This window comes from Schistocerca piceifrons, chromosome 6, assembly GCF_021461385.2.
Source record: "Schistocerca piceifrons isolate TAMUIC-IGC-003096 chromosome 6, iqSchPice1.1, whole genome shotgun sequence".
Classification (NCBI taxonomy): Eukaryota; Metazoa; Arthropoda; class Insecta; order Orthoptera; family Acrididae; genus Schistocerca; species Schistocerca piceifrons.
The window spans coordinates 34,866,388-34,884,901 of NC_060143.1; positions in this window are offsets into that span (position 1 = coordinate 34,866,388).

The window sequence follows — 18,514 nt, forward strand, 5'->3', positions numbered from 1 at the left end:
TCTCTGACAGAATCACAGTGTCATCGGCAAACCTCAGACTTTTATTTCTTCTTCCTGGACTTTAATTCCTACTTCAATTTTTTTCTTTTGTTTCCTTTACTGCTTGCTCAGTATACCGTTTGAGTAACAATGGTGTAGGATACAACCCTGTCTCAGTCCCTTCTCGACCACTGCTTCCCTTTTGTGCCCCCGACGCTTATAACTGCCATCTGGTTTCTGTGTAAATTGTAAATAGCTTTTCGCTCCCTGTATTTAACCCCTGACACCTTCAGAATTTGAAAGAGGGTATTCCAGTGAACATTGTCAAAAGTTTTTTGTAAGTCTACAAATGCTATAAACGTAGGTTTGCCTTTCCTTAACCTATCTTCTACGAGAAGTCGTAGGCTCAGAGTTATGTAGACATATTTTTCTCAATTCCTTCATTGCCGACGACCCAATCTGCACTGGTATGGCTACATAACTGCAACTTTCAAGAAGCTGTTGAGGTGTTCGTCTATGTCGAATGCATTTGCAGTAACCCTGTGCCATTGAAGGGTTTTCACTATTCCTACAGCGCTAGTTGTGGGTGTTAGAGCTGTACCTTTTTTAGATTGAAGTCAGCTGATAGGTATTCCTGCTTAAGGGAAGTCTCTCTAACAAAGAAACCACTTTCTACAAAGCTTGGGTATCCGATTAATGAGGGAATTAGTATATTTCATCAAAATATACAAGGTATTCGAGATAAAGTTAGTGAACTGCTTATAGATGTTGACTCTGAAATTATTGGTATATCTGAACACTTCTTAAATAAGGAGATAATTCAGAGGCTTCCTTTACCAGGATACAGGTTGGCTGGCAGCTTTTCTAGGAGCTCTTTGCGGTGTGGGGGAGTAGCCATGTATGTGAAAAACGGTATCCCATTTGAGTCAATTGATGTTTCAAAGTACTGCACTGAAAAGGTGTTTGAATGTTGTGCAGGTGTGGTTAAATTTAGTGGAGCTAAACTTCTTACTGTTGTTATTTATAGATCCCCAGACTCCGATTTCACAACATTTTTGCTAAAGCTAGAGGAGGTTCTTGGTTCACTTTATAGGAAATACAAAAAGTTAGTTATATGTGGTGACTTCAATATTAATTGTATAAGTGATTGTGCAAGGAAAAGGATGCTGGTAGACCTCCTTAATTCATATAATCTTATGCAAACCGTATTCTTTCCAACGAGAGTGCAAGGGAACAGTAGAACAACCATAGACAATATTTTTGTTCATTCGTCATTATTAGAAGAGCATTCTGTTAGCAAAAAAGTGAATGGCCTTTCAGATCATGATGCACAAATTTTAAGTCTAAAAGATTTTTGTGCTTCAACACATGTTAAATATAGTTACCAACTTTTTAGGAAAGCTGATCCAGTTGCTGTACAGACTTTTGTAAACCTTATCAAGGAACAAGATTGGCAAGATGTTTATAGTGCTGATACAGTAGACGATAAATATAATGCTTTCCTCAAGACTTTTCTCGTGCTCTTTGAAAGTTGCTTTCCGTTAGAACGTTTAAAACAGGGTACTAGCACAAACAGGCAGCCTGGGTGGCTGACTAAAGGGATAAGAATATCTTGTAGAACAAAGTGGCAATTATATCAAAACGTTAGAAACAGTCAAAATCTAAATGCAGCAGCCCATTACAAACAGTATTGTAAGGTGCTTAAAAAAGTTATTAGGAAGGCAAAAAGTATGTGGTATGCAGATAGAATAGCTAAGTCTCAGGATAAAATTAAAACAATATGGTCAGTCGTAAAGGAAGTGGCTGGTCTGCAGAGACAGGTCGAGGATATAGAATCAGTGCGTAGTGGGGATGTCCGTGTTGCTGATAAGTCGCATATATGTACAGTACTTAATAATCATTTTCTGAATATAGCAGGTGAACTAAATAGAAACCTAGTCCCAACAGGGAATCATACGGCGCTCTTAGAAAAAAGTGTTCCGAGACTGTTACCTGAAATGCTCCTCCATGATACTGACAAGAGGGAGATTGAGTTAATAATTAAATCACTAAAGACCAAGAACTCTAATGGATATGACGGGGTATCTAGCAGAATACTGAAGTATTGTTCCACGTATATTAGCTCAGTACTTAGCCATATCTGTAACTTTTCCTTTAGCAGTGGTCGGTTTCCTGACCGATTAAAGTACTCGGTAGTGAAGCCACTTTATAAAAAGGGAGACAGGGATAATGTTGACAATTATAGACCTATTTCTATGCCATCGGTGTTTGCTAAAGTTATCGAGAGGCTTGTATATACAAGGTTACTGCAGCATTTAAATTCACATAATTTGCTGTCAAATGTACAGTTTGGTTTTAGAAATGGCTTAACAACTGAAAATGCTATATTCTCTTTTCTCTGTGAGGTTTTGGACGGATTAAATGAAAGGTTGAGAACGTTAGGTGTTTTCTTTGATTTAACGAAGGCTTTTGACTGTGTTGACCACAAAATATTACTGCAGAAGTTGGAACATTATGGAGTAAGGGGAGTAGCTTACAATTGGTTCGCCTCCTACTTTAAGAACAGAAAGCAGAAGGTAATCCTCCGCAATATTGAGAGTGGTAATGATGTTCAGTCCCAATGGGGCACTGTTAAATGGGGCGTTCCCCAAGGGTCGGTGCTGGGGCCACTGCTGTTCCTTATTTATGTAAATGTTATGCCTTCTAGTATTACAGGTGATTCAAAAATATTTCTGTTTGCTGATGACACCACCTTGGTAGTGAAGGATCTTGTGTGTAATATTGAAACATTATAAAATAATGTAGTTCATGAAGTAAGTTCGTGGCTTGTGGAAAATAATTTGATGCTAAATCACAGTAAGACTCAGTTTTTACAGTTTCTAACCCACAATTCAACAAGAACTGACATTTTAATCAGACAGAATGGGCATGTTATAAGCGAGACGGAACAGTTCAAGTTCCTAGGCGTACGGATAGATAGTAAGCTGTTGTGGAAAGCCCATGTTCAGGATCTTGTTCAGAAACTAAATGCCGCTTTATTTACCATTAGAACAGTATCTGAAATAAGTGACATTTCAACACGAAAAGTAGTATACTTCGCATATTTTCATACGCTTATGTCATATGGTATTATTTTTTGGGGTAATTCTTCTGATTCAAAAAGGGTATTTTTGGCTCAAAAACGGGCTGTTCGAGCTATGTATGGTGTAAGTTCGAAAACCTCTTGTCGACCCCTATTCAATAGTCTGGGAATTTTGACATTGCCCTCACAGTATGTATTTTCTTTAATGTCGTTTGTTGTTAGCAATATTAGCTTATTCCCAAGAGTTAGCAGCTTTCACTCAGTTAATACTAGGCAGAAATCAAATCTGCATGTGGAATGCACTTCCTTGACTCTTGTGCAGAAAGGAGTGCAGTATTCTGCTGCATCCATTTTCAATAAGCTACCACAAGAACTCAAAAATCTTAGCAGTAGCCCAAACACTTTTAAGTCTAAACTGAAGAGTTTCCTCATGGCTCACTCCTTCTATTCTGTCGAGGAGCTCCTGGAAGAGATAAAAAATTAAGCAAATTCCAGTGTTACATTCTTGATTTTCTTTATTTAAACTAATGACTTGTTTCATTTTATCTGTTTCTACAATCGTGTTATAATTTCATGTATTGACTCGTTCCATGACCATGGAGACTTCTCCTAAATGTGGTCCCACGGAAAAATAAATAAATAAATAAATAAATAAAAAACCATAGAGTCCTCACTACTCTTACCGTAGAAATCAGGAGCAAGATTTTCACACCTGTGTTAGCTGTAGTAAGGGATTATTCAGTGGCTCACATCTGTGAAATCTAATTACGCTATAGCCCAGGAAGTGGGAAGTGTGTGTTAACAAACCTCAGATATATTTGTTAGTCATAAAGCTCAACAAGTCAGTCTCATGAACAACTCAAACACAAGTATTCGCTTAACTTTTATGAATGTTTGCTGTCTGTGTGGACATGTACCAGGCTAAGTGAATAAAGCTTTGGTTTGCCCTATTTACAAGAAAGGTTATAAATCACAGTGCACAAATTACCGAGGAATAAGTTTACTAAATTCCTGCTGTAAAACGTAGCAACACTCGGCGGTTCAGAGTGTCTTCCAAAACTCCCGTCAATGCTTGTGCCTGCATTACCATTAATCAACGTTAAAGAAACCCTTTGGATTCAACCCGTAGCAACCCATCCATAGCGGCTTGTGAAGGAGTATTTGCACAGTTTACATATCCCTTACACACATGCAAAATAATGCGAATGTATCAAGGTAGCTTGCCCCGTCACTGCATTTCAAAATCTGACAAAAAATTAACGTAGCTATCCTAGTCAGGAGATTTAGAAAGTATGGCTCAGTAACTCCTTACCTCTTAGGACCATAATGTGTTAACACCACACCATGGTAGCCCTAAAAACACTCAGCGTCACCTTGTCAACAGTGGTGATCAATTCACATGTTTCCACTGCTGTTTTAGTCTCGGTGTCGCACTCACCACACTCATTCGTAGTGGTTTTTTTTTCTGTGCCAACCTCTTCATCTCAGAGTAGCACTTGCAACCTTGCAACATACGCTTTCAATTACCATGGAAGTTATTCCCTGACTTCGTAAAAGATTGTCGGTTCTTCTTGTCAGTGTTTTCCACATATTCCTTTTGTCTCAGATTCTGCACAGAATCTCTTCATTTCTTACCTTATGAGTCCACATTTATCCATAGTACCATATCTGAAATGCTTCGATTCTCTTCTTTTCCGGTTTTCCTACAGTTCATGGTTCACTACCTTCAAATGTACATTCTCAGAAATTTCTTCATCAAATTAAGGCCTACGTTTGACACTAGTACACCTTTTGCCAGTGTCTGCTTTTGATGTTCTCCAGACTCCGTCTTTGGTTATTTTGCTGTGGAGGTAGAAGAAATCCCTAGCTTCGTCTACTTCGTGAGCATCAACCCCAATGTTATGTTTCTCTTTGTTTTCATTTCTTCTACTTCTCATTACTTTCGTCTTTCTTCGATTTACTCTCAATCCATATACTGTACTCATTAGACAGTTCATTTCAATCAGATCATGTAATTCTTTTTCACTTTCGTAGATGATAGCACTGTCATCAGCGAATCTTATCTCCGTCATCCTTTCACATTGAATTTTAACTCAACTCTTCAACCTTTCTTTTATTTCCATCACTGCTTCTTCGATGCGTAGTTTGAACAGTAAGGGCGAAAGGCTACATCACTGTCGTGCATCCTTTTTAATACGAGCACTTCGCTCTTAGTCTTCCACTCTTATTATTCCCTCTTGGCTCTTGAAACTTATAATATATTACCCGTCTCTCTCTTTGGCTTACCGCTATTTTCCTCAGAATTTCGAACATATTGCACCATTTGACATTATCGAACGCTTTTTCTAGGTCAATAAATCCTATGAACATGCTTTTCTTTAGTCTTGTATGCATTATTAATCGCAACGTCAGAATTGCCTCTCTGGTGCCTTCACCCTTCCTACAGCCATACTGATCGCTGTGATTAGGCGAGCCGGCCGGGGGGATGGGAGGGGGGGCCGAGCGGTTTTAGGCGCTACAGTCTGGAACCACGCGACCACTACGCTCTCAGGTTCGAATCCTGCCTCGGGCATGGGTGCGTGTGGTGTCCTTAGGTTAGTTAGGTTTACGTAATTCTAAGTTCTAGGGAACTGATGACCTCAGAAGTTAAGTCCCATAACGCTCAGAGCCATTTGAACCATTTTTTGACTAGGTGAATAAATAAGTCATCTGGATTGGCCTGGTGCAGTTGCCTTACTTCCACTGCTGCCTAAGTCCGATGAGCTTTTCGAATGGGTGTTAGCAGTTGTGGAACACAGCAGGTTTGTCATGTTCAAAACGTGTAAGATGCTGAATACTGATCCATAACACATTTTGACTTTTTCATTAGCTTCAAGTGTGATAAGCTGGGTCTTCGACACTTTGTTGTTTGTCATTCAGGTGTGTTTGACAACAGTGGAAGCTCATGGGCCACATAATCACTGTGTCGTATGATAGTGCCTTGTCATTGTACAATTCCGCCATATCATCATGGAACGCTGCACAGTGTCGTCCCCCTAAAGAATGCCACACCCTCCCCCGTCGTCGCTCTTTCTTTCTTTTTTTGCATGGGAATTTCAATATGTACCAGGACTGGAGACATGCACTTGCAAACAATTACCTAACTCTTATTTTTTCGAGACTACGAGTAAAATTTTGGCCCCATTTTTTTGTGTTTAATTTTGTTATTTGGAACTTTTTATGTTGTAAAGCAGGTATGAAACGACTAAATGCCATTAAATGCCTCCAAGCTGCCAATCGTATCACAATGCACCAAGTCCCTCGGTACATTAACACTGCAGGCACATCACAGCCACTGACTACAAAGGCGATCCTGATGTGCTTATACAGGGCTATTACAACTGATTGAAGCGATTTCATAAATTCACTGTAGCTCCATTCATTGACATATGGTCATGACACACTACATATACGTAGAAAAACTCATAAAGTTTTGTCCGGCTGAAGCCGCACTTCAGGTTTCTGCCGCCAGAGCACAGTGAGACAAAATGGCGACAGGAGCCGAGAAAGCGTATGTCGTGCTTGAAATGCACTCACATCAGTCAGTCATAACAGTGCAACGACACTTCAGGACGAAGTTCACCAAAGATCCACCAACTGCTAACTCCATTCAGCGATGGTATGCGCAGTTTAAAGCTTCTGGATGCCTCTGTAAGAGGAAATCAACGGGTCGGCCTGCAGTGAGCGAAGAAACGGTTGAACGCGTGCGGGCAAGTTTCACGCGCAGCCCGCGGAAGTCGACGAATAAAGCAAGCAGGGAGCTAAACGTACCACAGGATGGTGCTCCACCGCACTTGCATCATGATGTTCGGCATTTCTTAAACAGGAGATTGGAAAACCGATGGATCGGTCGTGGTGGAGATCATGATCAGCAATTCATGTCATGGCCTCCACGCTCTCCCGACTTGACCCCATGCCATTTCTTTCTGTGGGGGTTGTGTGAAAGATTCAGTGTTTAAACGTCCTCTACCAAGAAACGTGCCAGAATTGCGAGCTCGCATCAACGATGCTTTCGAACTCATTGATGGGAACATGCTGCGCCGAGGGTGGGAGGAACTTGATTATCGGCTTGATGTCTGCCGAATCACTAAAGGGGCACATATCGAACATTTGTGAATGCCTAAAAAAACTTTTTGAGTTTTTGTATGTGTGTGCAAAGCGTTATGAAAATATCTCAAATAATAAAGTTATTGTAGAGCTGTGAAATCGCTTCAATCATTTGTAAAGACCCTGTATATGTGTCTTTCTACTCAACAATACAATAGTTGAGCTGATTTATGCTACGTGTGCAGGGACAGTGCTATTCAGGTCAAAGATTACTTATTATAGGTTCGTTGAAGTATCCCCTAAAGGATAGTTTCCGGCTCCGAAAGAACTGCAGTTCCCTCTCACTTAGAACATGGGTTAGACAGGGACCGCACTTTCAAAATGGTTCAGAAGGCTCTAAGCACTATGGGACTTGACATCCGAGTTCATTAGTCCCCTAGACTTAGAACTAATTAAATCTAACTAACCTATTGACATCACACACGTCCATGCCCGAGGCAGGATTCGAGCCTGCGACCGTAGCAGCAGCGCGGTTCCGGACTGAAGCGCCTAGAACCGCTCGGTCACAGCGGCCGGCTACCGCGCTTTCACATTGTCAGGTTCTGCAGGGGCTATCCGTGACTGCGGCAGCGAGGAAGCCAACCCAGGCGACTGCGCCCAGTGCTGCGCAGTAGGGAGGTTGCGGCTGCGACGTGACCAAGGGAGCCGACAACTGGCTGCTCTGTAGCGTCCACACGTCAAGGACGCAGAGGACTGCGCGCACACTGCGCAGTATCTCAAGGAGCTTCGCGCCCGGGCGTGACCACCCCACCCCAAAACAGTCCACTGGCGATAGCACAGTACTGTTATTGACAAAAGTGGAAAGTACTTAGGGCACAGTGTTTAATATTTATTTATTCATTACGCGTTTGTCTTCTCCTGGCGAAGTCCTTCAGGCCCTGTCTTACACGTACTAGGCATCGTTTTAACTGACGAACTGAGCCAGTTATAGAAGGTACTGGAAATATGTTCGTAATTCCGAATATAAACCACCATCGGCTGTATATTGGAATACCGACAATGAAATTCTTTGGAGGACCGGGACTCGAACCCGCATTCTCCGCTATACGCGAGCGGTCGCCTTAACTGCTTCAGCTATCGCGAATTCCGGTAACACTCAAACTTCCATATGTCGTCGTCCATGTGTCACAACCTGCACTCGTACGTTACGTATATTCCCGTTCAGGAAGGACATCTTTATTGAGAGACAAGGGCCCGGTATTAGCGAATAAATACGAAATAGAAGCGTCTGTGATATTAGCCGTTGCGTCATACTTCTTAACAATCCGGGAACTTCGTGGTTATAGGGGGGGGGGGGGACTACAGTTTAATGTCCCCCACCCCCCACGAACCACGGTGCAATAGGGCTTTTTTCACATCAATAAACATCAGCATGTCCGCAGCTCGTGGTCGTGCGGTAGCGTTCTCGCTTCCTGCGCCCGGGTTCCCTTGTTTGATTCCCGGCGGGGTCAGGGATTTTCTCTGCCTCGTGATGACTGGGTGTTGTGTGATGTCCTTAGGTTAGTTAGGTTTAAATAGTTCTAAGTTCTAGGGGACTGATGACCATAGATGTTAAGTCCCATAGTGCTCAGAGCCATTTGAACCATTTTTGAAACATTACCATGTGTGAAAGAAGTGATAAGTGACAGAGGGAAATCATAGGACTTATCATGAATCGAATCCTAGACCTGTGTATCAACAGCCTGGACCTTACCACTGAACTACCGATACCAATATGTAATAATGATTATAATCATGTACAGTAAGGAATGTGTAGACTTTAAGAAGTTCCAGTCTCACCTGTACTACACTACTGGCCATTAAAATTGCTGCACCAAGAAGAAATGCAGATGGTAAACGGGTATTCATTTGACAAATCTATTATACTAGAACTGACATGTGATTACATTTTCACGCAATTTGGGTGCATAGACCCTGAGAAATCATTACCCAGAACAACCACCTCTGGCCTTAATAACGCCCTTGATACGCCTGGGCATTGAGTCAACAGATCTTGGAAGGCGTGTACAGGTACAGTTGCCCATGAAGCTTCAACACGAAACCACAGTTCATCAACAGTAGTGACTGGCGTATTGTGACGAGCCAGTTGCTCGACCACCATTGACCAGACGTTTTCAATTGGTGAGAGGTCTGGAGAATGTGCTTGCCAGGGCAGCAGTCGAACATTTACTGTATCCAGAAAGGCCCGTACAGGGCCTGCAACATGCGGTCGTGCATTATCCTGCTGAAATGTAGGGTTTCGCAGGGATCGAATGAATGGTAGAGGCACGGGTCGTAACACATCTGAAATGTAACGTCCTCTGTTCAAAGTGCCGTCAATGCGAACAAGAGGTGGCCGAGACGTGTAACCAATGGCACCCCATACCATCACGCCGGATGATACGCCAGTATGGCGATGACGAATACACGCTCACCGCGATTTCGCCAAACACGGATGCGACTATCATGATGCTGTAAACAGAACCTGGATTCATACGTAAAAGTGACGTTTTGCCATTCGTACACCCAGGTTCGTCGTTGAGTACACCATCGCAGGCGGTCCTGTCTGTGATGCACCGTCAAGGGTAACCGCAGCCATGGTCTCCGAGCTGATAGTCCATGCTGCTGAAAACATCGTCGAACTGTTCGTGCAGATGGTTGTTGTCTTGCAAACGTCCTCATCTGTTGACTCTGGGATCGAGACGTGGCTGCACGATCCGTTACAGCCATGCGGATAAGATGCCTGTCATCCCGACTGCTAGTGATACGAGGCCATTGGGATCCAGCAAGGCATTCCGTATTACCCACCTGAACCCACCGGTTCCATATTCCGCTAACAGTCATTGGATCTCGACCAACGCTAGAAGCAATGTCGCGATGCGATAAACGGCAATCGCGATAGGCTACAATCCGACCTTTATCAAAGTCGGAAACGTGATGGTACGCATTTCTCCTCCTTACAAGAGCCATCACAACACCGTTCCACCAGGCGACGCCGGTCAACTGCTGTTTGTTTATGAGAAATCGGTTGGAAACTTTCCTCATGTCAGCTCGTTGTAGGTGTCGCCACCGGCGCCAACCTTGTGTCAATGCTCTGAAAAGCTACTCATTTGCAAATCACAGCATCTTCTTCCTGTCGGTTAAGTTTCGTGTGTCTAGCACGTCATCCTTGTGGTGTAGAAATTTTAATGGCCAGTAGTGTATGTTGGGAAATTTCCCCATTATGTTCTTGTTCAATGTGAATAATGACATGTAACAGAATTGTGCGACAGCAGTACAGAATGGATCAATGAGTAGAAGCCGCGGGGGTAGCTGCGCGGCCTTGGGCGCCTTGCCATGGTTCGCGTGGCTCCCCGTGTCGGAGGTTCGAGTCCTCCCTCGGGCATGGGTGTCTGTGTTGTCCTTAGCGTAAGTTAGTTTATGTTAGATTAAGTAGTGTGTAAGCTGTGGGACTGATGACCCTAGCAGTTTGGTCCCATAGGAACTTACCACAAATTTCCAAAATGAACAGAAGAAGTGGTCTGGTCAGAAGAGAAGAGAGGAATATTTGAGTAGGTGTGGCAGAGTAAATATAGAGAAACGTGACTAGTTTTAGTCTGAGAGACACAAATTCCCTCTTGGAAGAAAGAAAGCAGCTGGGATATGCCGAGAGGAAAGCTACAGCGACGTTAACAGACAAACTTTTAATCTCGTCTTGAATGCAGGGTCGCTGTCTTACCGACAACAATGCTGACTTCCGTTGGTTGTCACTTCCTTTTGGACTTGGAGAAGGAGAGCAGTTTTGCGAGGGTGAGTTTCAGCTGTGAACCGGTTGTTTCACGGAGCACACTTGAGTTCCCGCCTAACCCAGAAGTTTGCACCTGCACGGATGTTATGTAGCCGGCCGAAGTGGCCGTGGGGTTAAAGGCGCTGCCTTCTGGAACCGCAAGACCGCTACGGTCGCAGGTTCGAATCCTGCCTCGGGCATGGATGTTTGTGATGTCCTTAGGTTAGTTAGGTTTAACTAGTTCTAAGTTCTAGGGGACTAATGACCTCGGCAGTTGAGTCCCATAGTGCTCAGAGCCATTTTTGATGTTGTGCTCCAGTCGTGCCCGAGGGTGTTGGTATCGTCGAGTTTTCGCGTTGTAATGTAATAAAATAAAAACTATTTGTGACTCTTTTTCTTTGCTATCGGTGTAATGTAATAGACTGAATATGAGCCGTGACTTACATAAAAAAGAAACACACATTAATGCAATGGCTCAGCATAAAAGAGAAATAACTAATGTAGGAATATTATTAACAGTGTAATATGTTGTTTAATTTAGCCCGACGTGTATAAGTACTCAGTAAACTAGCGCAGTTCTAAGGGTAGCTACGTAATCGTCGATAATTAATTGTCCTTTTCTTATTTACCCAACACTACAGATATTATTCCAGGCTCGTGAGAAGTCGTGTGCTTATTGCACCAGAGAATATTTGCCAAGTCTGTTCGATGTACACTACTGCAATACGTAACTTAACATCGTGGTTTCGTCTCAATTTCCCAATATAAAATAACAAGAGTAGCATCTACAAATGAAATCCTATAATGGAACTGGAATCCTGTGACCAGACCTTTTCTGCCTGGGATGTTATCTCGTTATATAAAGAAAAACTGTAAGTAAAATTGTTAAATTATTAGTAGCTGCCTCCGGTCTCGTGCGATCTGAAATAAGGTTAATTGTCCTAACCGACGGCACGGCTTGTACTTGAGCTAAAAGAAAAACGTTAAAGATTTTTCTAAGATGACGCTTAACAATGAAAATTCTTTGTTAAAGTCCGTTTCTACTTAAGACAGTCCAGGTACCAGACTACCAATTGATTGACCACATACACAAATACTTTTGACATAATAACAATTATATTTTTCTGGTTTTAAGTACAACTTACATTATCAGCAGGTACAACAAGATGAGTTTTACACAAGAACATCCTCTTATGTCCGAATCCAAGCAGATAAGTGAAAGACAAAGGAAAGATAGTTCATTCATATAAGCGCAAGAGTCCATGGAATAACATGTCCATTGTAGTTCTATCTCTTCTTCTTTGGCGTACTTGTCGATTATTTACAAAATTTATCGTAATATTTAGTTTACATTTTTTTAAACCCAAGTAAAAAAAACGGCTCTGAGCACTATGGGACTTAACATCTGAGGTCATCAGTCACCTAGAACTTAGAACTACTTAAACCTAACTAACCTAAGGACATCACACGCATCCATGCCCGAGGCGCGCGGTTCCAGACTGAAGCGCCTAGAACCGCTGGGCACACCGGCCGGCAAAACCCAAGTCCACCCAGGAGAAACAGTACAGCGCGCAGCCCCACAGCCAGGCTAGCTGCGACGGTGCTGTACAGCAAAAGGCAGTGGCGCGACAGAAATGGAACGGATCACATATTCTGGTAGCTGGTGCCGGGTTACTGTGGGGAGCAGCTGACAAGTCTGCAGTGTGTCGCCAAAGTTCATGCATTGGCACCAAAGCACAGCTTGTTTCGTACCTACTGGGCCATCCCAGGATGTGCAAGGGTCTGTAGGAGTATGAGTAACAGAGACAATTTCCGAGGGAAGGTTGGAATCCGCTGGGAAATGGAAACTGTGGTCGGGATTGAGGGGGGCAGGGGGGGGGGGGGCGTAGGTCGTGTTCCAAAAATAAACAGCAAAGAGACAGAAGTGATGACACTTTCTGCAGGACTTGACCATCATCTTGCAGGACAATGCTCAAGCACGTACAGTGCAAGCTGTTACTGATTTGTTTGACAGATGGGGCTGCTAAGTGCTATACCACCTACTGCTCTCCCCTGGCTTAAGCCCTCGTGAGTTCAACTCGATTTCTAAATTGAAGGAAACACTTCACGCCATTCGCTTCAGAACTGCTACAAATTCGTCCGGCAATAGACCGCGCCGCTCCAACTGACAACACAAATGGCACTGCTAAGAGTATCCTACGGCTTCCACATCGCTGGCAACGGATTATACACAATGCTGGTGACTACTTTGAAGGTCAGTAAAACTTTGAAACACGTATCTATTTTGTACGAACTGTAAATAAATAGTTGCCACTATTAAAGTTCCAACCCTCGTATAAAACAGCAGACCCTGCTCTTCGCGGCTTCTTAATTTATGGCTTCTTAATTTATGGCTAATTTTGAGCTTGATGCCCTAAAATATGCACTGAAGAGCCAAAGAAACTGGTACACCTGCCTAATATCGTATAGGGCCCCCGCGAGCACGCAGAAGTGTCCCAACACGATGTGGCATCGGCTAGACTAATGTCTGAAGTAGCGCTGGAGGGACTAACACCAAGAATCCACAGGGCTGTCCACAAATCCATAATAGTACAGGGGGGTGGAGATCTCTACTGAACAGAACGTTGCAAGGCATCCCAAATATGCTCAATAATGTTCATGTGTGGGGAGTTTTGTGGCCAGCGGGAGTGTTTCAACTGTGAAGAGTGTTCCTGCAGCCACTCTGTAGCAATTCTTGGACGCCTGGGCTCTCGCATTGTCCCGTTGGAATTGCCCAAGTCCGTCGCAATGCACAATGGACATGAATGGATGCTGGTGATCAGAGAGGATGCTTACGTATGTGCCGCATGTCAAAGTCGTATCTAGACGTATCAGGGGTCCCATATCACTCCAACTACACACGCCCCACACCATTACAGAGCCTCCACCAGCTTCAACAGTACAATACGTAAGGTCCATGGATTCTTCAGCTTGTCTCCATACCTGTACATGTCTATCCGCTAGATACAGTTTGAATTGAGACTCGTCCGACCAGGCAACATTTTTCCAGTCATCAACAGTCCAATGACGCTGTTGTTGGGCCCAGGCGAGGTGTATAACTTTGTGTCTTGTAGTCGTCAAGGTTACACGAGTGGGCCTTCAGCTCCGAAAGCCCATAACGATGATGTTCCGTTGAATGATTCTCACTCTGACACTTGTTGCTGGCCCAGTATTGAACAATGCAGAAATTCGCGAAAGGTTTGCACTTCTGTCAAGTTGAACGATTCTCTTTAGTCGCCGTTGGTCCCGTCCTTGCAGGGTCTTTTTCCAGCCGCAGCGATGTCGGAGATTTAATGTTTTACCAGATTCATAATATTCAAGATACACTCGTGAAATGGTCGTACGGGAAAACCACCATCACTGCGTCGGAGATGGTGTGCTGAATCGCTTGTGCGCCGGCTATAACACGGCGTTCAAACTCACTTAAGTCTTGATAACCTGCCACTGTAGCAGTAGTAACCGATCTAACAACAGCGCCAGACACTTGTCTTATATAGGCGTTTCCGGCAGAAGCGCCGCATTCTGCCTGTATTTGAATACGCATGCCTATACCAGTTCCTTTGGTGCTTCACTGTATGTTAATGACATAAAGTCAATAACTTGAAAATGGCATAAACGGCAGAAAGCTGGGTCGTAATTTAATAAACGCCAATACAGTCAAATGGCGGTGTGTGCATTTAAAAATTATTGTATGACTGTTGCTCAGCAACGTCAAAAACTGTTTAATCTTTACTGTTTCCATGGAGGACCTTACCCCATATTTTCTACCGTCTGACTTGAGGTCCTTAGCTCTCCATGTATGTTTACAATTTTAACATCTTGTAAATTATGTGACTTCCTTCTGAAGAAGATAACCTTGGTGGCATTAAAACCTCGTCCAGATTTTACATTAAATTTACACAACCAGTTGGCCGTATACTTTATACTGAAAATTACGGTTGCAGATGTCAGCTATGTTTAAAACTGTAAGATTTCTAAATTATGTTAAAATGTTGTCTCTAACCATCTCACCTGTTTTAGTACATTTATACAGCAACTTTCGTCAGAAACACCTGCAGTACAACAAGAAGTCGACGCTGCCACGGTCATAGTGAAAGGGAAATTCCTCTGAGGTAAGAAATTGCTTGGAAAAAGGGAAGAAAGCGACAGCTGGGAAAACACAGCAGCCAACATTTACAAATTTGAACAGTTTTCAGAAGGTTTGCCATACGTACAGTAAATTTCTCAAATCCACACAGTACTACTGTGCGTACAGGAACAGGTAAGAAGCACAAAAGCGCACGTAACATACGAAAAAATCTCTAGGAGGGAGAATAAACCGTTAACTGCATGTTTAGTAATATTTATATTGTTAATGTTTTCAGTTATTCTTCCTCAATTGGAAATTCAATGCTGTTTATTTTGTAGCTAAGAATAAATGTGACTCCTCTTTTGTAACTGAATGTTTTTAAGTAAGCGTATTTCAATAGGTTTGTTTATAAATAAATAAATCTTCTGCTACCAGTCACGATTTTCTTTATTTTACTATTCGCACGACGCGTTTCGAGAAATAATTCCCATTTTCAAGTGCGTTTTTTTGATGTGTGTTAAGCTATTTCTTTTGATGTTGTCAGTGTGTGTGAGTCTGCTTCATTTTGTTGACTTTTACTGTAATACATAAGAAACGCGATTTTTAGTTGGGTATCAATTCTTTCTGTGAGGTTAGTGGCTAAAGTTTGAGAACAATTTGTACTTACAGTTTTCTAATGGTCCATTTGTGTAGAGAGTCACACACACTTAACATCACACACAACGTGTACATTTTACACATCGAAAATATCTTATATAAACAAAACAGTTACAAAGATCTTCTTATAGGTAGTTCACAGAGATAACATTATAGGTCTTCCACAGATTATGATATGCTTTTGTACAGAGGTTAATTTATCTTTACAATTTGGCTCATGAATTACTTATACTGATTTTACAATTGTGCTTATTTCTATGTTTTACTATTTTTATTTAAGTATATTATCGAAACATCTGAAGAAATTCACTGATTCACTTTCAAGTTTTTCATTTAATATTTTATCTTCATATTTTCTGTAATGTGAATATATCTCCAGTTCTTCAAGCAAATAAAGGACATAAAATGGATTTGTTTGAAGAACTGGAGATATATTCACATTACAGAAAATATGAAGATAAAATATTAAATGAAAAACTTGAAAGTGAATCAGTGAATTTCTTCAGATGTTTCGATAATATACTTAAATAAAAATAGTAAAACATAGAAATAAGCACAATTGTAAAATCAGTATAAGTAATTCATGAGCCAAATTGTAAAGATAAATTAACCTCTGTACAAAAGCATATCATAATCTGTGGAAGACCTATAATGTTATCTCTGTGAACTACCTATAAGAAGATCTTTGTAACTGTTTTGTTTATATAAGATATTTTCGATGTGTAAAATGTACACGTTGTGTGTGATGTTAAGTGTGTGTGACTCTCTACACAAATGGACCATTAGAAAACTGTAAGTACAAATTGTTCTCAAACTTTAGCCACTAACCTCACAGAAAGAATTGATACCCAACTAAAAATCGCGTTTCTTATGTATTACAGTAAAAGTCAACAAAATGAAGCAGACTCACACACACTGACAACATCAAAAGAAATAGCTTAACACACATCAAAAAAACGCACTTGAAAATGGGAATTATTTCTCGAAACGCGTCGTGCGAATAGTAAAATAAAGAAAATCGTGACTGGTAGCAGAAGAGTTATTTATTTATAAACAAACCTATTGTATCTACAGTCGCAGGCTTTCAAAAACCATTTATAATGGATCAAATCAGAAACGTATTTCACCTTACTGTTTTAGACATTTTCTACACTGGGAATAGTAGTTTGCCAATATTTCCTATTACGAGGAATGTTCAGTAAGTAACGCAACACATTTTTTTTTCTGAAAGCAGGTTGGTTTTATTCAGTACTCCAATAAACTCTTTGGAATACAAAACCCTATTTTCAACGTAATTTCCGTGCGATGCGACGGCCTTACGCCACCTTACAGGGAGGGCTTGTATGTTCTCATTGTACCACCCTACTGGTAGACGTCGGAGCCAACGTCTTACTGTATCAATAACCTCTCCGTCATACTCGTACGGCTTCCCGTAGAGCACACCCTTCAAGTGGGAAGGTGCGAGATCCGAGCTGTAAGGTGGACGAGGAAGAACAGCCCAATGAAGTTTTGAGAGCTCCTCACGGGTGCGCAAACGTGTGAAGCCTTGTGTTGCCATGGAGAAGGAGAAGCTCGTTTACGTTTTTGTGGCGGCGAACACGCTGAAGTCCAACACTGCAGGAGAGACAGCTGTATGCGGCCGGTCGGCACGCGGGAGCTCGTACGGGTTTGTGCGGCCTCGTTGCAATGATGAAAGACGCTTCGCCCAACTATTCACCGTGCTTTTGTTCACTGCCAGGCCTCCTCAGACGTTCTGCAAGCGCCTATAAACACCTGCAATGCTTTGGGTTTTCCGACAAAAGAAACTCTATGACAGCTCTCTGCTTGGAACCCATCTCCGTCCCAGACGCCATTTTGAAGGCTATACAGGGCTATTACAAATGATTGAAGCGATTTCATAAATTCACTGTAGCTCCATTCATTGACATATGGTCACGACACACTACAGATACGTAGAAAAACTCATAAAGTTTTGTTCGGCTGAAGCCCACTTCAGGTTTCTGCCGCCAGAGCGCTCGAGAGCGCAGTGAGACAAAATGGCGACAGGAGCCGAGAAAGCGTATGTCGTGCTTCAAATGCACTCACATCAGTCAGTCATAACAGTGCAACGACACTTCAGGACGAAGTTCAACAAAGATCCACCAACTGCTAACTCCATTCGGCGACGGTATGCGCAGTTTAAAGCTTCTGGATGCCTCTGTAACGGGAAATCAACGGGTCGGCCTGCAGTGAGCGCAGAAATGGTTGAACGCGTGCGGGCAAGTTTCATGCATAGTGATGTGAAAGGTTCAGTGTTTAAACCTCCTCTTCCAAGAAACGTGCCAGAACTTCGAGCTCGCATCAACAATGCTTTCGAACTCATTGATGGGGACATGCTGCGCCGAGTGTGGGAGGAACTTGATTATCGGCTTGATGTCTGCCGAATCCCTAAAGGGGCACATATCGAACATTTGTGAATGTCTAAAAGAACTTTTTGAGTTTTTGTATGTGTGTGCAAAGCATTGTGAAAATATCTCAAATAATAAAGTTATTGTAGAGCTGTGAAATCGCTTCAATCATTTGTAATAACCCTGTACATAGCGTTGCCACCTGTCGGAACATCATGAAACTATAGGAGCTGACGCGGGAATATTTCACGATGTTCCACAACAAATTCCCCATTTTCTCAACCGAAATCGGCAGAGAAAAAATACACTACGTTACTTGCTGAACATCCCTCGTATTTACTAAATTCTTAGGACTGCTTAATAAGAAAGGAATTTTTGTAAGACTGTGATGATCAGGATGCAAAACGTGA